The sequence below is a fragment of the Leopardus geoffroyi genome, chromosome D2 (genome assembly GCF_018350155.1).
Source record: "Leopardus geoffroyi isolate Oge1 chromosome D2, O.geoffroyi_Oge1_pat1.0, whole genome shotgun sequence".
NCBI lineage: Eukaryota > Metazoa > Chordata > Mammalia > Carnivora > Felidae > Leopardus > Leopardus geoffroyi.
The window spans coordinates 6667621-6694334 of record NC_059334.1 but is presented as its reverse complement, the minus strand read 5'-3'; the positions used below and the strand labels follow the sequence as shown (position 1 = coordinate 6694334).

At 48.6% G+C, this 26714-nt stretch overlaps 1 protein-coding gene across 4 annotated transcripts in view; it reads left to right on the top strand.

Moving 5' to 3' along the window:
- Positions 1 to 26714, top strand: part of ASAH2 (N-acylsphingosine amidohydrolase 2) — a 100435-nt gene that overhangs the window by 794 nt on the left and 72927 nt on the right. Inside the window, exon 1 of one of the 4 annotated variants that reach the window (XM_045439419.1) lies at positions 12563 to 12697. The exons of 1 other annotated variant lie outside the window; for it this stretch is intronic. The gene's annotated coding sequence lies outside the window, so the exon portion shown is untranslated. Of the gene's footprint in view, positions 1 to 12562; positions 12698 to 21356; positions 21378 to 26714 lie in introns of those variants that run through there. 2 more of the 4 variants (XM_045439422.1, XM_045439421.1) reach the window with 2 other exon arrangements.

The following is a 26714-nucleotide window of genomic DNA, read 5'->3' as shown; positions in this document are numbered from 1 at the left end:
GCAGGTTTGCTAAAGATTTGAAGACAGATCAATGAGATGGGCAGACTCCACGTTTCTCCTAGCTAAAAAAAAAGGGGGAGGGGAGGGAACCTGGGTGGCTCGGTCGGTTGAGCGTCCGACTTCAGCTCAGGTCGTCCTCTCACGGTTCGTGGGCTCGAGCCCCGCGTCGAGCTCTGTGCTGACAGCTCAGCCCGGAGCCCGCTTCACTGCCCTTCCCCACTTGTGCTCTGTCTCTCTCTCTCTCAAAAATAAACAAAAGCAGGGAGTCCCAATTCAGAGGCTGTACAGCCTCCAGCGTCCAGGCTCCTGTGTGGAAGGATGTGTAGGGTGCGGCTTCCGGGGCAGGAATGGCATTCCACGTGAGGATAGGGAAGGTTCTGGCTCCCTGGAGGGGGCCGGCCCAGAGTTTTCTCCCAGCCCTACGGTGGCCTAGAGCCACGTGTGTTTTGACGGTCTCTTCTTGGGCACATAGACGTTAAAATTGCTATGTCTTCTTGGAGATTTGACCCCTTTATCATTATGTCATCTCTCTATTCCTGAGGATATTCTTGTTGTGAAGCGTGCTTTGTCCGAAGTTAAAATAAAAACTTCGGCTTTCTTCTGATTAGTGTTAGTATGGTATATATCTTTCTCCACCCCTTTATTTTTAACCTGTCTGGATCTTTTTTTTTTTAATTTTTAAATTTTTTTAAATTTACATCCAAATTAGCATATAGTGCAACAATGATTTTAGGAGGAGATTCCTTAGCGCCCCTTCCCCATTTGGCCCATCCCCCCTCCTACAAGCCCTCCCGTAACCCTCAGTTTGTTCTCCATATTTAAGAGTCTCTTCTGTTTTCTCTCCCTCCCTGTTTTTATAGTATTTTTGCTTCCCTTCCCTTATGTTCATCTGTTTTGTCTCTTCAAGTCCTCGTATGAGTGAAGTCATAGGATTTTTGTCTTTCTCTGACTAATTTCACTTCGCGTAATACCCTCCAGTTCCATCCACGTAGTTGCAAATGGCAAGATTTCATTCTTCTTGATGCTGAGTAATACTCCATTGTATATATATACCACAATTTATCGTTTCATCCATTGATGGACATTTGGGCCCTTTCCGTACTTTGCCTATTGTTGATTGTGCTGCTGTAAACATGGGGCACGTGTGTCCCTTCAAAACAGTGCACCTGTATCCCGTGGAGAAATGCCTAGTTGTGCATTTGCTGGGTCGTAGGGGAGTTCTATTTTTAGTTTTCTGAGGAACCTCCATACTGTTTTCCAGAGGGGATGCACCAGCGTGCATTCCCACCAACAATGCAAAAGAGATCCTCTCTCTCCGCATCCTCGCCAACATCCGTTGTTGCCTGAGTTGTTAATGTGAGCCATTCTGACAGGAGTAAGGTGGTATCTCATTGTGGTTTTGATTTGTAGTTCCCTGATGATGAGTGATGTGGAGCATTTTTCATGTGTCTGTTGGCCATCTGGATGTCTTCTTTGGAGAAGTGTCTATTCATATCTTTTGCCCATGTCTTCACTGGATTATTTGTTTTTTGGGTGTTGAGTTTGATAAGTTCTTTGTAGATTTTGGATACTAACCCTTTATCTGATATGTTGTTTGCAAATCTCTTCTCCCATTCTGTCGGTTGCGTTTTAGTTTTGCTGGTTGTTTCCTTTGCTGTGCAGAAGCTTTTTATTTTGATGAGGTCCCAGTAGTTCATTTTTGCTTTTGTTTCCCTTGTCTGGATCTTTATATTTAAAGTAGGTTTCTTATAGACAGAATATATAAACAGAAAAACAGCATCTTGCTTTTCACCTATTCTGACGATCTCTTGTCTTTTTATTGATGTATTTAGACCTTTCACATTTAAAGTACGGTTAACCTTTGAACCACACGGGTTTGAGCTAAGCAGGTCCACTTACACGTGGATTTTTTTTTTTTTTTCGGTAAATACAGTACTGTAAACGTATTTTCTGATTTTCTTAATATTTTACTTTTTCTAGCTTCATTTTTTTTAAGTTTATTTATTTTGAGAGAGAGAGGTAGAGGGAGAGAATCCCAAGCAGGCTCTGCACTGCCAATGCAGAGCCCGATGCGGGACTCAAACGCACAAACTGTAAGATCATGACCTGAGCTGAAACCAAGAGTCAGATGGCCAATTGACTGAGCCACCCAGGGGCCCTTCTCCGGCTTTATTCTAGGAATGCAGTATATAGAATACAACGTACGTGTCAATCAATTGTCTATGTTAGTGATGGGCTTCTGGTCACCAGTTGGCTACTAGTCGATAAGTTTTGGGGGAGTCAAAATGTATTTGTGGATTGTTGACCCCTCTCCCTCCCCCTACCAGCAGTTCACCTAAGTTTCCATATAAGTGTTCCTTCTAATTTATGGCTTCAGCGGCTTTTGCTCCATGTAAGCAGATCTCAGCTGTGACTCTGGATGCACCTGTCTCTCCAGGTTCGGGCAAGGTGGTTGGACCCATTGACCCCAATCCTGCGATGGCTCCAAGAAAAGTCGTTTTTCAGCTTGTCCAGCCTTTTCTAGTTGTAAAGATAGGAATGGTGACCAGACTCCCAAGCTTTTTCCGTCTTGAACATGAAACCAGAAGCCCTTGGTGACCCAGCTTTTGTAGTCGGATAAATTTGGGAGTTAGTGACTAAGCCGTTATCTCTAGAGTGCCCTTAATGTCTGGACATACAAATCTGTGTCCTAACAACAAATGAAGAACTAAAACTAAAACGGCTGGTAGAGTCCACTGTCATGACTTCCAACTCTGCGCACGTGAGCTGTCCAGAAGAACGTGAAGATAATTAACGCTGGACTGGGGAACAGAGGGCATACGTGCAGGTGGCTTAAACGTGAGCTTACCCGCCAGAGCCTTTGATGTGCCCTCCCACAGATGACCTAGGATGCAGCCGGGCGCTAGAGCAAAGCCCAAACTCCAGAGTAGCCTGAATGACTTTCCCTCTCTTTCTTTCTTTAGACTGCTCTAGTTGTTAGTTGTCTGACTGCTGTGGCATATCCCGGGCTGGTCCCTGGGAAACAACTGCCGAGGACGTTGGTTAGTAACAAATATGGCTGCTTATGAGGAACCTCAGAACATTAAGAGAGAATGTCGGGTGCCAACAGTCCAGAATGCTTGGTCCATTTATGTCCAAGTGTTCACAGTATGTTCTGTTGGGTTGGTCAATTTCTTCTCTCTCTCTCTCTCTGGCTTGGACCAAGATAAGTTCCAAATTAGTTTAACTTGGTTACTCAAAGCCTTTTTCAGCGTGAGTAGGAAATACAGAAAGTGGTATTCTTGTAGCTGTCCCAGTCCATATTGTACCAAGAACCTCAACCAGAATATCGTCCTTACTTTTATTTCACACCAAGGGCTTTGTCCGACTCCTCTCTCAAGAGTTGGAGTCTAAAATGCGGTCGCGCTTGGGAGATGCAGTGTGTCATGTTCAAACACAAACCAAGGGCAGCTCCTGAAGGAACGTGAGCTTTCTGTGCTCAGTAAACAACCCCTGGCATTATAGAGAGGGAAATGCGAGAGAGAGAGATGGAAATGGGGCCCCTGGGAGCCAAGGAAGAAGTCCCAGTCCATGGAAAGACCGGCCCCAGCCAGGGAGAGAGCTGGACAACATACTGAACCAAACGTAGACTCAGCCTTTATCGGGACTTCTGGGTTCATTATCAGTAGACAGAAGCCATGTATGTCTTGGGTCTTTATTAAAAGACTTGCTGGACCGTCCTGAGCATCTGATGCGTGTGCACAATGGTGACTGGGTTACAGGCCGACTCTGACAGAGCAGGACACAGTTATCTCGGATGAGGAGCGAGGGTCACCATGAAACAGAAACGTGTATCTCCATGATTTACTGGTGCTTGGGATCTGCTCCCCTGGCCAGCTCTGTGTTACCACTTGGAGGAACTGGGATGGTTTTAATTGCTTCCTGCTAGTAGTTATCAGCACGGGAGAAGCGGAAAGGGGGTTTCGGCCAAAGCACTCTGTCTTTCGTGCTCTGTCTTTTTAATAAAGAGCTTGTTCACAGAATCGGGTTTTCCACGGGGGACGCGTAGCAATGCTCCTCGATATTTTAGGATGTTTCGGGGGGGCGGGTACCTCACTTGGGAAAAAAGCGTGATCTGTGAAAATAAACCTTTGTTTGGAAGGCTTCTCTGAAGTCATCGGCTTTGGGTTTCAAGAGGCCACAATGCAATCGTTGCCAGGCTTACGGAAAGCGTGTTCGTTGCTAGCCCCCGGGGTCACGGGAGCCTTCTGACCCCTGGCTGCGTTGGGCTGTGACGGTGGCCCCCGGCAGGGGTAAGAGCTGAGAATGCTGTGTTTGCAGCAGAAGCTTCCTTGACGCAGCAGGAGCGTCACAGCCGCTTCAGCGAGCCCCGCAGGCTCTGTGCGCACCAGAGGCGGCCGGACGGATCTGCAGGCGTATGCTGGCTGGGCTTCTCCGCAGGCTCCGGGGGCGAGCACAGAAAGCAAAGCTTGAAGAGGAGCTATGCACACGTCTGCCCGGGAAGTGTCGCCGGCCCCGGACGTGGGAGCACATTCCTGTGCTCACCAGCGGACACCAGATGACCACAGGGTTTGATCTCTGCCCCTGCGGCTCACCCCGGCCGCTCCAAACCCTGGGGCCGAATGGCTGCTGCTGAGGTTTCCCCTGGGGCTCCGGGTTCCTGAGCAGAGGGATCGAAGCAGGGAACGCGGCCAGAAGGCCCTGTTCCCTGTTTTTGCACAATCCTCGGTACCAGCAAGAAAGGGCTGCGGGGCTGCGGCGGGGGGGTGGCGGAGAGATGGCAAGACGGTACTTCCTTCGGGAGGGAAAATGTCAATGTATTCAGCACACATAACCCCCACATACTATTAACATTCACCAAGTGTGAATTCAAACAAGTCACCAAAATTAGATGGGAAGGGATCTGAAATGTCACTTTCACACATGCCGCGCTTGGAGAGCTGTGACAAATTGGCTTCCCGTGGATCCGGGCCGTCAAAACAGGCTTGGGACGTTCAGGGTCTAATCACCAATTAAAATCAGCAAACACAGCGGCTTTGCGCAGGCCCTGGGAAATCCATTTCCTTCTTGGGAATGAAGAGGGCCCCGGTCCAGCTCTTTTTCATCTGACAAAAAATGAGGAGGAATTGCTGGCCATCTCCCTACCGCTAAAGGAGGTCAGAGCAGGAAAGGCAGGTGGGCTCACTCCGTCTGCCCAGTCTGCCCAGGAAGGCAGGAAAAGCTCTGGCGGGGCCAGAGCCGCTGGGGGCGGGGCCAGAGCCACTGGGGGCGGGGCCAGAGCCGCTGGGGGCGGGGCCAGAGCCGCTGGGGGCGGGGCCTGGAGGGCAGGTGAGCCTTGGGTCCACAGAACACAGACTTCTCTCTGTTTCCCAAACTGTCGTTCCCTCGCTTGGGGTGGCGAGTGAGATCTCAGGGGTCACACTCACACAAACACACACGTATGCAAATTTAGCATTCCCATCAGCGTATTTCAAGCCGTAACAAATATTTTATTATGGAAAGTTTTTAAGTCTACGCTAACTTCGTAAGAATCCCACAGTGAGAAACCCAGGTAGGCACCGGCTGGCTTCTACCGTTATTTTCTTAACTTGCTGTATCACCTATCAATCCATTTGCCTGTCTCTCTACGGGTCTTATCCATTACCCTGATTTTCTGAATGCGTTTCAAAGTAAATTGCAGACACGTCTCCCTAAGTACTTCAGCGTCCGTGTTCACTTCACTAAAATTCAAAATCTGTGCCCAGGTTTTATTTGTTGCTGTTGTGGTGGTGGTAAAATGTATAGGCGAAGAAATACATAAATCTTAAGTGTATATTTGCTGTTTTGACAAATGCATGCACCTATGTTATGCAAACACCTATCGTGACAGAGACGATTACTGTGGCCTTTCTGCTTCTTCCCCGTCAATCTTGGCCAGCCCCCCACCCTACCATGACTCCCAGAGGCAGACACCTTCCGTACCTACCCTGATTTTCCACCACATACCTCGCCCCACCGTGTATGATGTGTGTACTCTTTGCATCTGTGTACTTCATTCTGTGTAATATGTTTGCAGTCATCCGTGTTGCCGTGCATGTGGATAATTCCTTCCTTTTTATCACGGACAAGTATTCCACTGAATAAATGGACAGCAGCCTGTTTATCCACTCCCCTCTGGATTGATACCTGGACAGTTTCAAAGTTGTGCCTATTATGAATAAAGCAGCTTACAATATTCTTGTATACGTTTTCCTTGTGTGTGTGCATGTATTTAGGCCTATATGTTTTCATCTCTCGTAGGTAAATACTACCCAGGTGTGGGATTGCTGGGTCAGAAAGTAGATGTATGTTGATTTTCTAAGAAACGGGGGCGCCTGGGTGGCTCAGTCGGTTGAGCACCCGACTTTGGCTCAGGTCATGATCTCACGGTTTGTGGGTTCGAGCCCTGTGTCAGGCTCTGTGCTGACAGCTCAGAGCCTGGAGCCCACTTCAGATTCTGCCTCTCTCTCCATCTCTGTCTCTCCCAAAAGTAAATAAACATTAAAAAAATTTTTTTAATTTTAATTTTACAAGGACCAAACCTATAAGCCACATGTCCTTGAATTATTTTAGTGTTTCAGCAGTATTAGCTGTGTTTTCCCACCTATTCAGATTCTTTCCGGTGAATCTTTGTCAACAGTTTCTTTTAAATACAAATCAATAAATTCCAAAAAAAAAAAAAAAAAAAAAAAAACTTTAAAAAATAAATAAGTAATAGAAGGGAACAACAGCAAAATGACCAGACTTGCTCCTAGGAAATTTTTTTCCTTCTGTGAGTTCATAGGGTTCCTTATTATTAAAGTCCGTCCGAATCAGAGGTTCTTTTAGAAAAATTTGGGGAGTAAAAATCTTTTTATAAACTCTACCAAAGGATGACATACGTACACACCCGCGTCGCGGGCCTCCGGCTGGAGAAGCAGCATGGCCCGCGCCAGGGCGGCCCCGGGAGATGGGCCACATGGGGCATGATGAAACTTACAAGTGCCAAGACAAGTGGAGGCCCCGCCGAGCTCACCGGGGCATCCCACCGAACACTTAAGGGATGCCCCCGCAACAGTCAAGGCAGACTCCCCCATTAGAGGCCCTACTGTCCTCTCCCGGGGCTGTCTCGACCCCACACCTCCTCCGGCACCACTCCGGCCGCGTGGATTTCTCTTCCATAGTCTCTCTCCCAACGCCGCGCGGCTTGCACCCGTCATCCTGCAAGGGGAAGCCGTCGCTTTAGCTAAAAGTCATCACCGAGTCTCCCTCCGAGCGTCCTGGGGGCACGGTGGGGGGCTGGGGGAGCCCCACGGAATAGAGCAGCCCCCGGCCTCCGCTGGGCCGGCTGAAACGCGAGAGGCCAGGAGACAAGCTGCGTCACTCCGGACGTGGGGCTACTTGCGCCTGGTGCGGATGGTGTGTGAATCAGAGTAACGGCAGCTACGCGCCAGGGCTGTTCTGGGGCCGGAAGGGGAAGGGCTTGCAGGCAGGAAGGGGGCTCGAGTTCCGGGGGGCACGGGACAAGGCCTTCCCGGTTTCCGCCCTGAGCAGGAAGGGTCGCTTCCCCCCCCAGCCTTGTCAGCCGAAGCACCGAAGGTCACCGAAGGTCAGCGGTGTCGCAGGAGCCCCGCAGACCCAGATGCCCCCCCCGCCCCCCACTCTGGGTTCCAGGCCCGCGGCCCCCCGTCGGGATGAAGGCAGCAAGTGGCCTGTGCGGGGGGCGCGCTGTCATCTCGAAACCAGTCTAATTGTGAGCACGGCAATGAGAGCAAACTTCGGACAGTGCATCCGAACACAGGAGGAGGATAAGCTACTGCTGCTGTTTCTGGTTTTTGGCACAGGACACACGGCCCCAGTCGGACCCCACGTGGAAATGAAAAGGTAGTGGGGGTCATGGGAGGCTGGAAGTCATTTAGCAAACAGTAGATGAGTAAAAATTTGGACGCATCAGAAGAGAGTCAATGGCCCAGGCTCTTCTTCTCTTGAAAGGTACTTGAACGAGGGGCGCCTGGGTGGCTCCGTCCCTTAAGCGTCGGACTCTTGCTTTCAGCTCAGGTCATGATCTCACGGTTGGTGAGTTCGAGCCCCACGACGGGCTCTGCGCTGACCGTGCGGACCCTCCTGGGGATTCTGCCGCTTTCTCGCTCTCTCAAAATAAATAAACAAATAAAAGCATAAAAAAATAAAGATACTTAGATTAATTGGGCATTAAACTGTATACCAGTATTTTTGAAGTTCATCCGTCAGGCCATGGTTGGCATGGTTTTCCCTCATTTGTCCTATTATTTAATTAATTAGCATTTTTCTTTCAACGAGTCCGTTTAAAAATGGCTTTGGCCTCTGGGGCGCCTGGATGGCTCAGTCGGTTGATCTTCCAGCTTCTCCTCAGGTCATGATCTTCATGTTCATGAGTTCGAGCCCCGCGTCGGGCTCTGTGCTGACAGCTCGGAGCCTGGAGCCTGCCTCGGATTCCGTGTCTCCCTTTCTCTCTGCCCCTCCCCCGCTCGCTCTCTCCCTCTCTGTTTCTCTCTCAAAAATAAATAAAGCACTTAAAAATTTTTTTACATGACTTTAGCCTTCCTCTTTGATTTCCAACCCTAATTCGCACCAAAGCTAGTCCGTAACTGTCAACTTGGAAACCCATCACGCTTTGCAATGTATTTTCTCCTGGTGTCTCTGCAGAGAGTGGATCGCTCCCAGCCAATCTCACTCTCCTCGTGCTCCTGCCCAGAAGGCTGTGGAATCACTCATGCCTCCTGTTTCTCTCCCATCCTTCGCAGCCCGCCAGGAAATCCTGTTGCCTCCACCTTCCGACACACCCTTACTGTGACCGACCGCTTCCATCATCTCCGCCTCCAGCCCCTGGTCCGAGCCTCTGGCTTGGGGGTGGGCGGGAGCCTCTCCATCCGCCTCACTGCCCCTCAACCCGCCCCTCTGCAGCGTGTGGTCACCCAGGAACCCGGGTGACAGGTACGCGAGAAAGCTTTCCAAGGCTCAGATCGTGCGGCTGCTCTGCCCGTCAGCGTCTCACTGCTTCTCACCGAAGTCAGCGCACCGCCAAGCATCCTCGAGCCCTTCCCGCCCGCCACCCCTGCTGGTCCACTCCGCACACCTTGGCCCCGTTGCCACTGCTCCAGTCTTGGTCTCGCGGCTCAGGCCACCCGGGCCAGTTTGTCCTCCTTCAACCCATCCACCGCACTCTCGTCGGGGGAGACCTTTATCACTGGCCTTCCCTTCCCCAGGAATGCGCTCCCTCGGGCAGAAACAAGGCTTGTTCTTTCTCGCACTTCCTTCAGGTGTCTGTTGGACTGTCACGCTATCAGAGGACTTCTTTGATTCTATCACGCAGAACAACATTCTCGCACCTCTTATTCTGCCTTCGTCTTCTTCCTCTTCGCACGCATGACCTAACAGATGACATTTATTTTTTGTTTGTCTCCTTCCATGTAGAACGGGGGTCTCATGAGAAGATGGGCTTTGTTTGGGTCCAAAAGAGTATGGTTGCCAGACGGTTGGCATTCAGTAGATACGTGAGAATAAATATTGGGTTGGATAAATACCACCTGATCATTACGGTCAAGATTCTGGTGCCCAGAGAGAGCGAAACCAGGTGGAGAGCACCTGCCTTCCCCATCTCCCGCTCGTCCACCCCACAGTTCTAGAAGGCTTCGTGTTACGTGCTCAGTATTCTTATTGATCAACGTGTTCACTCATTATTATGTAAAGTGCTACAAAGAGCGACTGGACAACTCCCAATTAAAAAATAAATAACCCAAGACCAGAATTCTAAAGGATCGAACAACCCAGAGATCTAAATGGGAGGACGGTAGATAAAGCTTCTGGAAAAATATAGACCGTGTGTTGGGCCCCGAAGAAGGGCGTTCCAGTTATGTTTGCTTCATACCACACTACTCCAAGCATAGTGGCTTCAAGTGACAGGTGTCTGATTGTGGCTGATAGTTTTGTGGGTCAGGAATCCGGGCAGAACTTGGCTGGGAGACACTGCTCCTCCGAGTGGCATTGGTGATCCTCATTGGATCCTGCTGGTGGACGGACTGCTTTGGAGTCCGACCCTGATTCACTTGTCTATCTGGCGCCTCCATGCGGGTAGCTGAAAGGAGACCATTCAGAACTGTGACCAAAGCATCTACGTGTGGTCCCTGCTGCGTAGTAGCTTCAGGATTTCCAGACTTCTTCAGAAGCTTCTCCAGAAGCGACCCAGGCTTCTGTTAAAGACAAGACAACAGGTCCAAAATGGAGTCACTTATGCTAAGCCCCACACCACCAAACTCAGACTTCATTACATTTTTGGCACTCCAAGAAAGGAATCTTAAACCAGTCAATCGGGAATCACCTAATCAGCACTAGTTAAATCATCTGCCTGAGAGACCCCTGCCCTCCCCTAAAGGAAAGTAACCTTGCAATAACCAACCTGCTTTCTCCCCCCCAACCCCAGCATAACTGTCTTGTCCTGCTCCCTGCTGCCTATAAAAGGCATCCATTTTGCACAGCTCCTCGAAGCCCCTTCCTGTCTGTATTGGGGTGCCGCCCAATACACGAATCATTGAATAAAGCCAGGAAGATCTTTAAAACGGACTCAGTTGGATTTTGTTATTTTAACAGACCCAAGGGCAAGTGCTCCAGGAAATGGAGAATTGACACGAGGCTTTTGTGACCCAGCCTCAGAAGTCACACGGCACAGATTCCATGTCCTCTGTTGTCATCACGGGCAGTCATAAACCCACCGAGTCTTGGGTTTGGGGGATGACACAGATCCCCTCTATTCCACAGACGGAGTGTCAAAGAATTTGCAGCCTTGTTTTTGAACTCAGGGAGGTATGACTCAGTTAACCGGGGAGTAGGTGAGAAGGTATTTTGAGGATAAAAGTTTGAGCAGGGGTGGGATAGGACAGGTGCATTTAGGAGCCATAAACAGGCCCAGGTGCCCAGCATGACCAGGAGAATGTCAAAGGCCAGGTCAAGGGCAGAGGCCTCGGGCTGGGTGGGTTTGAATACCCCGTGAAGGAGTCTAGCCTTTGCTCTGCAGACAAGCTGTGTTTGAACTGTGTTGCTCACATACCCCGAAGGGAATTTTGAAAGAAAGTGTTCGGCTTCGCATCCATCCCCACCCATGATTTAAAAGTAATCGCAAAGGTCAGCAGCTCTGTGTGGTCATTCAGGCTGACGGAGGCTTTCTACCTACTTCTTCCTGCAACATCCAGGGTCACTGCGGGCATCTCCCTCCGAGACCGCGCGGGAGCCTGGAGAAGCACGCGGGGGGGCCAAGGCCGGCGTTGGTGCCTGTCACTTCCGCTCACGCCCCAGTGGCCGGACCTCAGCGAATGGCCACTCCAGACCGCACAGGACGCCCGGAAGAAGCGAGGAGCACAGATGTGGCGGGAGAGCTAGGAGCCCTCCCTACAGGGCATGTATACAGCGTTCTGCACACTGACTGCTGCTGTTGCTTACACGGTCTGTCTCATTACGCACTCAGCCTGCAGGCCGTGCTCTGTGCACGGACGCATGTGACTCCCCGAGCGTCAGCTCACAGGTCCCCCAGGTAGATGCGCTTCAGGCGCAGGAGGCCCCGCAGCCTCGGGGCCCAGTTAGGAGGTGAGACATCGCTGCGGGCGGCTCGGCCACTGCAGGCAGGGGGCTGCCGAGGGGGCCTGGGCCGAGTCGGGCCGCAGATCCCCGCGCGGCTGTCCGGCTGTCTCCGGGCGCCTTCAACGGCCCATCCCCAGCCGCTCGCTCCTCCCTGCCTTGCAGCCAACTCCTCCATGAGCCCCAGGGTGGATTGTGCTGCGCCTGAAGAAAAGCAGGGCTTTGCCCTGGGCTCGGAGGCAGGCTTCGCCCCTCCGGCTTCTAGGAAGCGGCCCCGGTTTTCAGAATCCTGGGCACCTGTGCTTCCTGTCATGGAGACAACGGACGGACGGCATGTCGTGCCCTTGAGGGGCCTGATCAGACGCGAGAGGTCTTTGCCTTCTCTTCCCTGCCGCCGATACCGGGGCCCCAAAGGTTGGAAGAGTGGATTTCCACCCCCCCCCCTCGCGGGGGCCCCAGAAACCACGCAGTCTAAAGCAGGCTGTACTGCAGGCAGCCGATGCTCCGTTTTTTGGCCGGGCACGGTGTGGACGCTGCTGCGTTTGCTGCCCTGAGCTACCAGGGCGGTTGGGTGTAATCAGTCTCTCCAGTGACACCCTTTCCAGACCAGCGAGGTGGCCCCTCTGCGCGGAGCCTGACTCCTCCGCCGGCAGTGACCCTGCCCCACGTCTCTGGGTGGATTTGTCCCCCGACGTCTCCTCGCGGCGCGGCGTAGGGGACCCGGTGGAGGAAAGGGTGTCCTTTTCCACATCAAACGCGGGAGGCAGGTATGTCTGAGAAGACGAACGCCTCCTTCCCACGCTGTGTCCGTGCAGGGTGCCTGGGGACGGGCTCCAGGTGTGACCTTGGGAGGCCCAGGCAGGGTTTTTCCACAAGCAGGCTCAGCTGGGGCGCGTCCTGCCCGGTGCGTGAGTCAGCACACAAGTAGTTAAGTTGGAGAGCCTTGGCTTCCCCGGGCTGGCGCATTCAGCCTCCAGGAGTCAGCAAGCGGCAGTGCTCATGAGAGCGAGGGCCGGGGACACCCAAGCGCCCTGGCACTCGGGCTCGCGACGGGGACCCGCCTGCCTCTCTGAACAGCCAGCTGCCGCCGCAGGTACGTAGCTGGGCTTGGATGGATGGTGCTTTGTTGTCTCCCCCGAGGACAGAGAGCCACGGTTGCTCGCATTTGCACACAGGCTCCCTTGACACTGAGAAGAAACAGATGTTTATTAGCCTCCTGAATAATATGACTTATTAAAATAAGGGACAGGGGTGGGGGGGGGCGGAGAGAGGGGAGAGACGCTTCCTCTCCCCGTGCGTTTCCCTCGCAAAGGCGGCTTTTCTTAATTCTGTGTGCATTCCAGGGCTGTGTGCGCTCAGGTCATTTGAATGTCACGATCACAGGGGGAATTCGAAAGATGGCCTTTCGCTGTCCTTTCCGTGAATCTTCAGATCCGCGTTCAGAGAGCTGGATTCGGTCTGAAGAGTTGTGTTGCCGAATCGGGGAAGTCAAGCGGCGGGAACTCACTTTCCTACCCCGTTTTCGACAGTGAGATTCGAATCCTTAGTCTTCAGAAGCAAACTTCTTCAGATTTCGCACATAGCTGCAGGATGTCAGACGTGGTGTTTTTCTGGCTCACAGCCGGAGGCCTCCTGGCTCGGATACGTAGGGTGACCTGAGTTAACTTTTCGAATCCCAGTTCTGTTGTTGTTGTTGTTGTTGTTGTTGTTGTTGAATTGTCAACTTAGCTACCATACGGTGTCGTCTTGGCTTCGGGAGTAGATGCCCGTGGTCATCGCTTACATACGACCCCCGGAGTTGATCCCAACAAGTGCTGTCCTCCATGCCCGTCCCCCGTTTCCGCCACCCCCCGCAACCCTCAGTGGGTTGTCCGTATTTAAGAGTCTCTTATGGTGTGGTCTCCCTCTGTGTATCTAATTTTTCCTTCCCTTCCCCTCTTCTTGTAATGAGTCTGCTCAACTTGGTCATCCCGGCCTTCTCGTCCTTTTGGAGGACTCTTCTTTATACGAGCCGTTGAAGAATGTCTGAAATTCTGAGTGGATTGGAACTATCCTCAAAAACTCGGACTTGATGGAATTTCCAAGGATATAGGGACAGTAGCAAAGCCTGTTTGGATCTCATCCCATCTCTAATCTTTTTATTTTTTTTAAGCTAGATGACCAGTTTATTATAAAAGGGTGTAATTCAGGAACAGCCAGATAGAAAAGATACATAGGGCCAGGCAGGTATGAGGAAGGGGCCCAGAGCCTCCCCGCCCTCTCCAGGGACACCATTGCAGCGAATCTCCACGTGTCTCCCAACCTAGACCCTAGAAGCCCGTCCTTTTTGGGTTTCTACGGAGGCCACATTGCAGAGGCGTGGTTGATTCAGTCCTCAGCCCGTCTCTGTTTTGTCACGGCCACATCAGCCACCAATAACTGACATCTGTGGCATTGATGATCAGGGTGATGTCCTGCAAAAGGATGTGAATTCGAGTCCCACGTGCGTAACTTACTGGCTCTTCGAAATACCTGGAGCCTCACCTGCTTCGTTTGTAAAATTGGGATCCTGTGTGTAAATGTGGTGCTGGTCACAGAGAGAGAAATAGGATGGGCTCTGACACCAAAGCTTCCAGTGGAGAGAGAGACATTCATGAAACCGTAGGTACCAGAATGGAGGAGTGTGTAAAGTGTGAGAGGAAGAAATGGGTTAAGCCATGAGCTCCAGCTGGGGGATCACTGGATTCTCGGTAGGAGGCTGAGGAGAGGCGTGGCCCCCAACCCCGTCCCCTTTGCCAAAAGGAAACCGTTTGTGATGTGAGGTGACACCTAGAAGGCTTGTCTCATTGGCTAAAGAACAGACATCGGTAGCTGGTTTTACACGTTCTTCCAAATGGGCACCTTTCAAAGCCTTCGGCAGGGAGAATGTCGCCAGCCTCCTCCTTCTTTCTCTTCCTCTCACAGAAAGGAGTGCCCCTTCTTTCTACTCCCGCTCCAAGGTCAACGGTAGATAAGAGAAACGGAGAGCTCACCAGATCTCTAGCGCAAATGCATCATTGAGAGGGAACTAATCTGGCTAATCTGGACCGTCGTCTCTCAGGGCAGGTTCCAGAAGTTCTAGCAGAACCAGGGTGGAATGGGTGTGTTTGAAAAAAAAAAAATGCTCATAAAACCTTTGAGGTAATGAGTTATCCAGTCTTAGGATCAAGACTCTTAAACAGGAGGTGAAGAGCCACTTCCTATCACCGGACTTGAATGTCAAGGGTCACCCTAAAGGGAAAGAACTCTGATACCCAGACCTCCTGCAGCGGGGCACACTTGGGCTGTGACTCTAAGTAGTCCCCCTCCCCAATTTTCCCATCTAGCACGTGGGAATCTGTCCCAAATTTCTCCAGAACACTGGAAACCAGAAACTGTTGTGTCCATGGTCATGAGGCTTCTCCTCACACCTCACTGAGGACAGCTTCAGTGACCTTATGACGCTCGAGAAGGAGGAAGAAGGTGGTCAGGGGTTAGTCATCCATCACTAGATTCTGGCAGGCGGTGAAGCCACAAGAGGGCAGTGCAGAGAATAGCGCTGATGACCGTGAAGGAGAATTTGAATGTCTGCTGACGAGCTTCTTAGGGTCCTGCCAAGAAATGAGGTCCCTGAGGCCCTCCGAGAATCTTCTGCAACTGTTTTCCGTATTGTTTTTCTTTACTGCTACCCACATGTCTTTGTTGCTCTTGCAGACTGGCCTGGTCTGGGAGGAGCAGCTAACAGAAAGGAAAACAGCAAAGTGTATTTGTGATACAGAACACAGCAGTGTGTACCCGTTGGATATGGTTTCGGCAGCCGTCTGGAATATCCAGTCTCAATTCCTGCTCCCCATTGCCTCCCTAGCTCCAGGGACAACATTGTTATCTTAGACTATGCTTATGAAATGTCTCATTCAGGGCTTAGAAGGTGGTTTGTGTCGTGACAACAGTGGGGTAAGGAAAGTTCACATTGGTGCGTTGGCGCCAGCTGTATATACTTCCAGTGTTTTCCTCGGGGGGCCTGAAATCAACCATGGTGGGAGCGTTCACGTACACACCGGTACAGCACGCCGGGGCTGTCTATGCCTGGAGAGCCAGTTGTTAAACGGGTAGCAACCCACCACTCCCAGGACATGTCACAGAAAATTCTGTGACAAAGAGATGAGATGCTGCCTTAAGACATTAAGAGGGAAAAAAATTGCCTTTGGGAGAAACTATTTTGTATTGTTAAAGAACACATGATAGACCCACGATCAGGTTTACTTAGTGGCAAAACTCTACAAGTTCGAAAACGAGGAGCATTCTGGCCAGGTCACCTTTCCAGGGAATGCTATCACTTTTTCTAGATGTTCAGACCCCTGAACTATGTTGATGGAGACACATAATGCCATCTTTATGTTACTATGTTCATAAGGGGAAGAATTTATAAGTGAACCTTTGCAGCTGACGTTTAAGAGTACTCTAATCCTTTTCCAGCTCATTTACTATTTGGGTTAATACGAGTAGGAACAAGAAATTTTCCAAACTCTAAGGTGGAAGATTGTTTGTTGAAGTGCGTCTCCCTAACCTCACAGCCACGGAGACGGAGTATGACCAGCACCCCACATAGATGAACTCTGGGGCCAAGATGACTTTAGATCTTCTTAGAGAGTGGGGGCACTTCGGAGAGCTCCCTCTCTGGGAGCATTCATTCATTGATAGGTCCTTGAAGTTCCTCATCTGATGATGCAAAACCAAAGGAAACTTTCCGTCTAGAAAATGAGAACTCCCTGTGGATGAAACTGACATATAAGAGGAATTATTCATGAGCCCTTAATAAGCGTCTGTGCTAAACAAATAAAGGGCACCGTGAAGCAGATTTACTCATCCAGTCCGCCTGACATGTACTTCTTAGTGAACCCTCACAACCACAGGAAGAGGTAGTTGTGAGTATTCTCTCCAATTCAAAGATGAGGAAATTGATGTATCAAGTTAAGTGACTTCTTCCAGTGAGGGCATTGCTGGGATTTGACCTCAAGAAATCTCCGTCTAGAGGGGCGCCTGGGCGGCTCAGTCAGTGAAGCGTCCAACTTCAGCTCAGGTCATGATCTCACGGTTCGTGGGTTCGAGCCCCACATCGGGCTCTGTGCTGACAGCTCGGAGCAGGGAGCCTGCTTCAGATCCTGTCTCCCTCTCCCTCTGCCCCTCCCCCGCTCATTTCCTCTGTCTCTTTTTCTCTCTCAAAAATAAATACTAAAAAAAAAGACAATCTTGATCTAGAACCCTTCCTCTTTTTTTTTTTTTAATTTTTTTTAACGTTTATTTATTTTTGAGACAGATAGAGACAGAGCATGAACGGGGGAGGGTCAGAGAGAAGGAGACACAGAATCTGAAACAGGCTCCAGGCTCTGAGCCGTCAGCCCAGAGCCCGACGCGGGGCTCAAACTCACAGACCGCGAGATCGTGACCTGGCTGAAGTCGGATGCTTAACCGACTGAGCCACCCAGGCGCCCCTAGAACCCTTCCTCTTAAGCCACCATTGTTTACCATCTCCCTGCAAGGTACGTGAGTAGAAATTTAGCTCCTCTCCTCGGAACATGGGCCTCCACTTTTGTTGCATGAAAAACGATCCCGATTCAGACGTCGCAGAACAATGGCTGTCAAAATTGGATCAAGTTTTCCGCGTTTCGTTGAGCCGGCGCTGCCTGCATCACAAAGCAGTGGTTGAAGAACGGAGCGGGGAAGTTCGGGCTTCGACGGGCACAGCCACGGCCAGGATACAGGAGTGCTTCTTTCCAGCTGTTTCTCCCGCGAAAGAAAGACAAAACCCTTCCACCGCCAATGTTTCACCTCTCTCCGGCTTCCGGGTTCCAGCAGGAATCTCGAACAAGGTCGTGATAGTCCAAGAAGAAACAAGAAGCGTGTTTCTCTCCCACACGCGCTCTTTCGACGTTGCTGGAAGCTTGGAAGAAACGCTATGTTCGTGAAGTTTTGGTTTGGTGTTAGAGTTACGAGCGTCGGCCTTAGCCTTCGTCCTGATGGCTTTTGGGCCTTGTGTTTATACCCAGAACTCACACCGAACCCACTTCCTTCTCCACCGCACAATCAGTTGATTTCCCCAAGTTTCTTCTTTTGGCACATGGCACCATGATTCTCTCCCGCCCTTCAAAAATTGGACTGACGCTTGGTCTTCCCTCTTCTCCTTTTCCCATGTCGACCTGGTGGCAACTCCTAGTGGGATAATCAACGCTTCTCTGATACCTTCCTCCTTTCTGTTCCCACTGTCACCCCCACAGACCACCTAAGCTCCGCTTCCCCTCCCCCCCAAATGGGGTCTCAACTCTTCAATGGCTGCCTGTCTCAGCTCCAACTTCTACAGCATTAGAGCACTAAGCAGGGACACATTTGGAGGGCCTCAAGAAGTGCTGCGGTCAGTTAGTGATGTTGGCCATGCCTGGGGATGGGAAATAAGCATTGTCTGTTAGCCCCACCTGCTCCTTTATGTTTGCAAAAATGCAGGTCTCTTCACGTGTTTATCTCACTCAAACACATTCGGGGACCCTTTCCTGCGTTCACTCAGTTAAGATTCCCCAACCTGGCATTTTAGAACATTTGAGAACATCCAGTAACTTATCCCTCAGCTGTAGATTTTATTGCCCCCTGACAAAGCCTACATCAGTGGGTCTCAGGCTCAGGGTCACAATGGACCAGCGGGCGACAGGGGGTGGGGTTACATCCAGAGTGCCAGCCACCTTCCGTAACACTGTATCCTGTCCTCACTCTGACATATTGGGGTACGGATGTGGGAGTGTCACATATGAAGAGCACCTTTCAGAAGGTTAAGGGAGAAAACGATTGAGGACTGCTGCCTCAGTTTACCCAAACCACGCTCTCTGCTGTTGTATATATTTGGGACTTTCCTTCCCCTGCGCTGACGCTCCAGCATCCACACCTCTCCCTGGCCAAATCTGGTTTCTTCTTCAAAGTTTGGCTTCAATTCCATCTTGTTCATGAAGCCCGCCTTGATTTTTCAAACTAGAGAGGATCTCTCCTTTCTGCAAGCCTCCAGAGCATCTTATGTAAGATGCTTACGTTCAACCTTGCGTTATGTTTACTTGGCATCTGTCTTGTATTCCCTGCAAAATCCAAGAGAATGATTTAAAACATCTTTGTATTTCACCGGGCCACATACCTGGTAGGACCTCCACGAACTGGCCTCTTCTCGCCACCCTTGTCCTGTCTTTCCTCGGTGTCCCCCCTTTGCCTTCTCTGCTCTCGAAACAGCAGACGACCCGGAGTTTCCCAGAAGGCAGCTTTGCACGTGCCTTCTTATAGGTGAAGTCGATGGCCCGGATGACCACAGTTCTCCACCCCTCCCTGAACCCACGCCTTCTGCAGCATGAGACGTGGAGACCATTTCTCCTCCCCCTGAATCTGGGCTGGCCCCGCGACGTGCTGTGGGCAGTACAAGGCAGCAGAAGTTACAAGGCGCCAGTTCTGAGCCTGGCCCTCAAAGACTTGCAGGTTTCCACTCGTTTTCTTGGACAGTTGCCTAGCTGCCACTCACACAAACCTGGGCCAGCTTGCAGGAGAATGAGAGACCGCATGGAACAGAGATGAGCCATCTGGCACAGGCCATCCTTAAACTGGCAGGTCCAGGGGAGGGCCAGAGAGAGACACACACACGGAATCCGAAGCAGGCTCCAGGCCCTGAGCTGTCGGCACAGAGCTTGACGCAGGGCTCGAACCCACGAACCGCGAGATCATGACCTGAGCCGATTAGAAGCTTAACCGACTGAGCCCCCAGGCGCCTCTCAAGGAATATATTTAAATGAGGGAAGCAATGGATTAAATCAGAGGCTGTAACAAGCCTGCATATGTTCAATTTGTCTCGCATAGTGTAAGTAGTGAGGTATTTTTTTTTTTTAAATGGTTTGCCTAGGGGCGCCTGGGTGGCTCAGTCGGTTAAGCGTCCCACTGGCTCAGGTCATGCTCTCCCGGTTTGTGGGTTTGAGCCCCGCGTCGGGCTCTGTGCCGGCAGCTTGAAACCTGGAGCCTCCTTCGGATTCTGCGTCTCCCTCCTTCTCTGCCCCTCCCTCTCTCTCTCTCTCTCTCTTGAAAATAAACATTAAAAAAATTTTTTGTAATGGTTTGCCTACATTTGAAAATCAAGAAATTTAAGGTAAGCCCCATATTACTAACTTTCCGCCAAAAAAAAAAAAAAAAAAAAAAATCCATCAACCTTGGGCCTTCGTTTCCTCATGGCACCAGTGAGTGGGGACTCCCCTTTAGATGAGCACACTCTTCTGGCTGTGACAATCCTCAGTGATCCCTGCCTGTCGGCTTCTCGATACACATTGTCATTTGTCATCATGTCTGCACTTGTGCTGCATCCGTGGCTTTCACTCCGTGGTTTACCTGCTGTGAAACCCTGAGCACTTAGGAGAGAGCTGCTGATAACTGGGTCCCCTCGCCTCCTTCTGCCTGTAGCATGGGTGTGATGGAGACAGATTCTCTCCCCCTGGGCAAGATTTTAAGTGCCGCTCATATCTCATCTTCCTCCTCTACTAATTGAATTTTTTTCTCCCTCCAAAGGGTTTTCAGGGATAATTTGGCTTACAACCTGCCGAAACTAGAGCAGCACATTTTCTTTCATCTCACAATTCAGTTTCATTACGGCAGGAACCATGGAGAAAGAGTCACCCAGCAGGGACGGCAGGCCGGTGAGGAGGATCGTGCCAGTTTTCTGAGGTTTTTCCCCTTCATAACGTTATTTTTTACATGTGTGTTTATTTTTGAAAGAGAGGGAGACAGAGCGTGAGCGGGGGAGGGGCAGAGAGAGGGGGAGACACAGAATCAGAAGCAGGCTCCAGGCTCTGAGCTGTCGGCACAGAGCCCCACGTGGGGCTCGAGCTCGTGAACTCAAGATCATAGCCTGAGCCGAAGCCAGACGCTTAACCGACGGAGCCACCCAAGGCGCCCCTATGTTTTTCCCCTTTGACGGTGCTCACAAGGGTCTATGTACAACCTGCTATCTGTGGTCTGTCTCTTTCAGGATGGACTGCAGAGCTTTATCTGTTTATTTTTGGTCGGATGATTACTGATTCTACTGCTAAGGCTTGTAACTCATTGATGTTCAGGAAGGCACTGGTACAGGTGAACCAGCTGTTTACTCTGGCATCTGCTCCAATTGGTCGTTGCCTAGGCTGAACCCGCAGTTAAATCTTTTGAACAGATTGACTCTGGACTTAACACACTGGAACGCAAAACACGCTCCTCTCCAACGAAGCCTTTACCTTTGGACTCATTTGTGACACAACAGGCTCAGCAACTTGGTCACAGCTCTGTGCCACTTGGCTCTATCAGTTCTTTTATGTAAACACCAACTTAATTATCCAATTCAGAAGAAACTTTGTCTCTTGTGGTGCATCCAAAGTTCAGCTTGTGAGGGCATGAAAGGCAGTTCAGCCTGTTCTCCCATTAGTGAAATGAAAAAGCAAGTAGAACTCGCCTAAGTAAGTTGGTGCCTCAATATTTCTAAACGCCCCATGGGATCGGGCAACCGACTTAAGAGTTGGACCAAGATGGCCTCTGAAGTGACACATTCTGCTTCGTCGAGCTGAGAAAAGCAACGGAAACTCTATTTTTAGTAGTGGTTGTTCCTCAGTAAGGATAGGCAAGAATAGACTCGCAGAATTGACACCTGCTTTCCAGCCTACTTGGAAAATTGTTCACCCGACGTGATGTTTTCGTATCCTGTATCCATCCGTTGAAGACAATACCTTTTGATCGCCGAGGTAATACACGACCGTTGCAACAAATTTTAATACGGTTAAGCAAGATGCAGAAAATAAAAAGTTCCCTCACATCCCGGGAGTATTTCAAAATGGATTACTCTAGATCTCTCTTTGTCTCTGTCTCTCTTTGTATTTTCGATAGCTTTAAGACTTGGGAGTGCTTTCTTTTAAACCCCAAACTTAGGAAAAAAAAATAAACATCTTGAAGGGAATGTTTTCAAATCTGGTTTGCATTTCCCTGCTGTCCTAGAGATTTTAAACGAAAAGGACTCAGGCTGTCCCTCTGGCCACTGATCATTGTCATGGGCTGACCTCCCTCTCTTTTGAACGTCTTCCAATTGCTTGTCACTCTTATCACCTGTGTGCCTGCTTCTGGAAACCCGGAGTATTCCAATTTTCTGTGATTGGAAGAAAAAGAATGTTTGGTTAGAACTATATGTAAATTAAAAGTCAACAGGCTCTGCACGAGCCGAAGAGGCTCTCCTATGGTTTATTTTTTAAAAAGTTTTTATTTTTTTAAGTTTTTATTTATTATTTTGAGAGAGAAAGAGAGGAAGAGAATCCTAAACAGGGTCTGCACTGTCAGCTCAGAGCCCAACACAGGGCTCAAACTCACAAACCACAAGATCATGACCTGAGCTGGAGTTGGACGCTTAACCGACTGAGCCACCCAGGCTCCCCTCTCCTATGGTTTAAAATGCGGACTTTATTTCATAAGTTTCTGTGATCTGGAGACCTTTTATATTTATTTCCCATTTGTAACTATGTCTTAGAGTTGAGACTGCCTGAAATGTGACCTCTGAATTGAAGAGATTTTAGTATATTTTGAAATGCAACATTGAACATCTTTTCATCTACCTGTCATTTGGATGTCTTCTGTGGAAAAAATGTCCACTAGCTCTGCCCATTTAAAAAAATTTTTAGGGGCACCTGGGTGGCTCAGTTGGTTAAGTGTCCGACTCTTGATTTCGGCTCAGGTCATGATCTCGCGGTCCGTGAGTTCGAGCCCTGCGTCGGACTCTGTGCTAACAGCTCAGAGCCTGGAGCCTGCTTCGGATTCTGTGTCTCCCTCTCTCTCTGCCCCTCCCTTGCTTGCACTCTGTCTCTCTTCCTCTCTCAAGAATGAATACACGTTAAAAAAATTTTTTTAAGTTTAATTATTCTTGAGAGAGAGAGAAAGAGAGCACAAGCAGGGGAGGGGCAGAAAAAGAGGGAGAGAGAATCTCAAGCAGGGTCCAAACTGTTGGCACAGAGCCTGATGTGGGGCTTGATCTCATGAACTGTGAGATCATGACCTGAGCTGAAACCAAGAGTCAGACGCTCAATGAACAGAGTTACTCAGGTGCCCCCCTTCTGCCCATTTTTAAGTTGGTTGTCTGTTTTTTTGTTATTGAGTTATATGAGTTCTTTACATATTTTGGATATTAATCCCTTCTCTCACATATGGTGTACAAATATTCTCTCCCATTCCGTAGGTTGCCTTTTCATTTTGTTAGTGGTTTCCTTTGTTGTATGGAGGCTTTAGTCTGATGTCATCCCACTTGTGATTTCTGCTTTTGGTGCCTGGGCTTTTTGTGTCCTGTCCAAAACATCATTGCCAGGGTCCTTTCTTCTAGGAGTTTTATGGTTTCAGGTCTTATGTTTAGGTCTTTTCTCTTTTTTAATTAAAACATATGTTTTTAATGTTTATTTTTGAGAGAGAGAGCGAGAACAAACAGGGGAGGGGTAGAGAGAGAGGGAGACACAGAACCGAAAGCAGGCTCCAGGCTCTGAGCTGTCAGCACAGAGCCCAACCCAGTGTTGGAACCCACGAACTGTGAGATCATGACCTGAGCCGAAGTCAGATGCTTAACCAACTGAGCCACCCAGGCACCCCTTATGTTTAAGTCTTTAAGCCATTTTGAGTTAATTGTTGTGAATGGTGTAAGATATGGGTCACATTTAATTTAGCTGTATGTGGTTATCTAGGAATAAAACCTTTTTATTTGTGACATTTATTGGAAATGTTAATGAAAGAAATGTTAAAGAAGATTTATAATTGAGCTCAGGAGTCTTCTTCATTAACTGGTGTTAATTAGGAGGCTATGTTAATCAGGATGGGTGGGGGGGCTTGCTGTGGTAAAATCGTTGCTTAACACATAAGCATTTATCTCTTGCTTATGCAAAGCGCACTCCTGGTCTGATTAGTCTCTGAAGGAGATTTCTTTCAAGTGGTGACTCAGGGATCGGGTAGCCTATCATCTGGGACAGGCACTTATCAGGGTCACCAGAGCAGAGGAAGAGAGATCATGGAGAACCCACACCCCCTCTAATGCCTCCGCATCAAATACTTCAACCTGCAAGTGACACATATCATTGCCACTCACGGCCCAAGGATCAGTGACTGCCAGGGGGCCAGAGAGCATAACCTCCCTGTATGCCCACAAAGGAGCAAAGGACCAGATATGGACCAGTGTTTCCAGACTCCATGGCCATGACCTTAGGCAAGTACCGTAACTCACTCATCTTTTATGACGGGTTTGGACCAGATGACTCGGTGACCGTCATCCTACCACCCTGAGTCTAAATATCTGATTTCGTCTTAGCTTTGTGATTTTTACTGCTTTGTACGCACGATTTCACTGTTCCTCTAAGAATATCAGGCAACTTCCAGCAAGGGACAGATGTTTGGTTTCTTATTGGCAGTATAACCTTTGGCTATTTGTTTCACTTTTCTATAACTCTTCTTTTCCTTTTTAATTCAAATATAGAATGGGGATAGGAAGAGCGCATCTTCAAAAAATTACCGAGTAGTAAATGAGGCAACTCATGTAATGTTTTAGAACAGTGTCTGGATCATTCTAAGAGTTCAGTAGGTTCATTTCGTGTGATTTTAGTTTTATTATTATTTTTTTAATGTTTATTTTTGAGAGAGAGAGAGAGAGAGGGAGAGAGAGAGAGAGACAGAGCATGAACAGGGAAGGGGCAGAGAGAGAGGGAGACACAGAATCTGAAGCAGGCCTCAGGCTCCGAGCTGTCAGCATATAGCCCGATGCAGGGCTCGAACCCACAAACTGTGAGATCATGACCTGAGCCGAAGTCACATGCTTAACTGACTGAGCCACCCAGGTGCCCCCAGTTTTATTTTTTAAAGATGACTGTCCTTTTTGCCCTGGCTTGATAAGTGTCTACATAGTAATAACTCAGATAGATGTTGTTGTCCTTCATGCCCTGGCGTGATTAGTCAGCCCAGCCCATGCCAGTCTCTTTCGTGTACCCACACGTAAAATGGGGTCACAGACTCTACTTGTAGGTGTTCTGGGTCTTTCCCCAAGACCCTCACCTCCCGTGCACTGTGCCTCATCTGCCTTAGCACATTCATCTATCGATGGACACTTGGGCTGCTTCCATAATTCGGCAGTTCTAGATAATGCAGCAATAAACAGAAGGGTACCTATAGTCCTTTGAATTAATGTGTTTGTGTTTTGGGGGTAAATATCCAGGACTGCAATTCCTGAATCATAGGGTAGTTCTGTTTTTAACTTTTGAAGAACCTCCATACTGTTTTCCGCAATGACTGCCTCAGTTTGCATCCCCCCCTATAGTGCAAGAGGGTTCCTTCCTCTCCACATCCTCACCAACGCTTGTTGTTTCTTGTGTTTTTGCTTTTATCCATTCTGACAGGTGCGAGGTGCTAGCTTATCTCTAATCATAGTTTTGATTTGCATTTCCCTGATGATCAGTGATATTAAGCATCTTTTCACGTGTCTGTTGGCCACCCAGATGTCTTCTTTGGAGAAATGTCTGTTCATGTTTTCTTCCCATTTTTAATTGGATTATTTGTTTTTTTGGGTGTTGAGTTGCACAAGTTGTTTATATATTTCAGATACTAACCCTTTATCAGATATGTCGTGGGGTAATATCTTCTCCCATTCCTTAGGTTGCCTTTTAGTTTTGTTGATTGTTTCCTTTGCTGTGTGGAAGTTTTTTATTTTGATGTAGTCCCAATAGTTTATTTTTGCTTTTATTTCCCTTGCCTTGGGAGACATATCTAGAAAAATGTTGCTACAGCTGATGTCAGAGAAATTACTGCCTGTGCTCTCTTCTAGGATTTTTGTGATTTCAGGTCTCACATTTAGGTCTTTAATCCATTTTGAGTTTGTTTTTTGTGTATGGTAAAAGAAAGTGGTCCAGTTTCATTCTTTTGCATGTTGCTGTCCAGTTTTCCTAACACCATTTATTTAAGAGAATGTCTTCTTCCCATTGTATATTTGTTCCTCCTTTGTTGAATATTGACCATATAATTGTGTATTGATTTCTGCGTTTCCTATTCTGTTCTATTGATCTATGTGTCTATTTGTCCCAGTACCACACTGTTTTGATTACTACTTTGTAGTAGTAATTTTGTAACTTTGTAATATAACTTGAAGTATAGTAGTAGCTTTATAATATAACTTGAAGTCTAGAATTATGATTCCTCCAGTTTTGTTTTTGTTTTTGTTTTTCAAGATTGCTTTGGCTATTTGGGTGTCTTTTGTGGTTCCATACATATTTTAGGATTGTTTGTTCTAGTTCTGTGAGACATGCTGTTGGCATTTTGATAGGGATTGAGTTAAATCTGTAGATTCCTTTGGGTAGTATAGACATTTTAACAATATTTATTCCTCCAATCTATGAGCATGGAATATCTTTCCATTGTAAGTGGGATTTTATAATTTCCATTGTAAATGGGGTTGTTTTCTTAATTTTTCTTTCTGCCACTTTATTATTAGTATATAGGAATGCAACAGATTTCTGAACATTGATTTTATGTCCCATGACTTTACTGAATTCATTTATCAGTTCTAGTAGTTTTTTAGTGGAATCTTTAGGGTTTCCTATATACAGAATCATGTCATCTGGAAACAGTGAAAGTTTTACTTCTACCTTACCAATTCAGATGCCTTTTCTTTTTTTTGTCTGATTGCTATGGCTAGGAATACCAGTACTATATTGAATAAAGGTGGTGAGAGTGGGCATCCTTGTCTCGTTCCTGACCTTGGGAGAGAAAGCATTCAGTTTTTCCCCATTGAAGATGATGTTTGCTGTGGGTTTTTCATAGATGGCCTTTATTGTCTTGAGCTATGTTTCCTCTAGACCTACTTTGTTGAGGGTTTTTATCCCGCATGGATTCTGTACTTTGTCAAATGCTTTTTTTGCATCTATTGAAACGGTCATATTTCTCTCATTGATGTGATATATCACGTTGACTGGTTTGTGAATATTGAACCACTTTTGCGTTCTGGGACTAAATCCCACTTGATCGTGGTGTATGATTTTTTTTTAACGTATTGTTGGATTCAGTTATTACTAGTATCT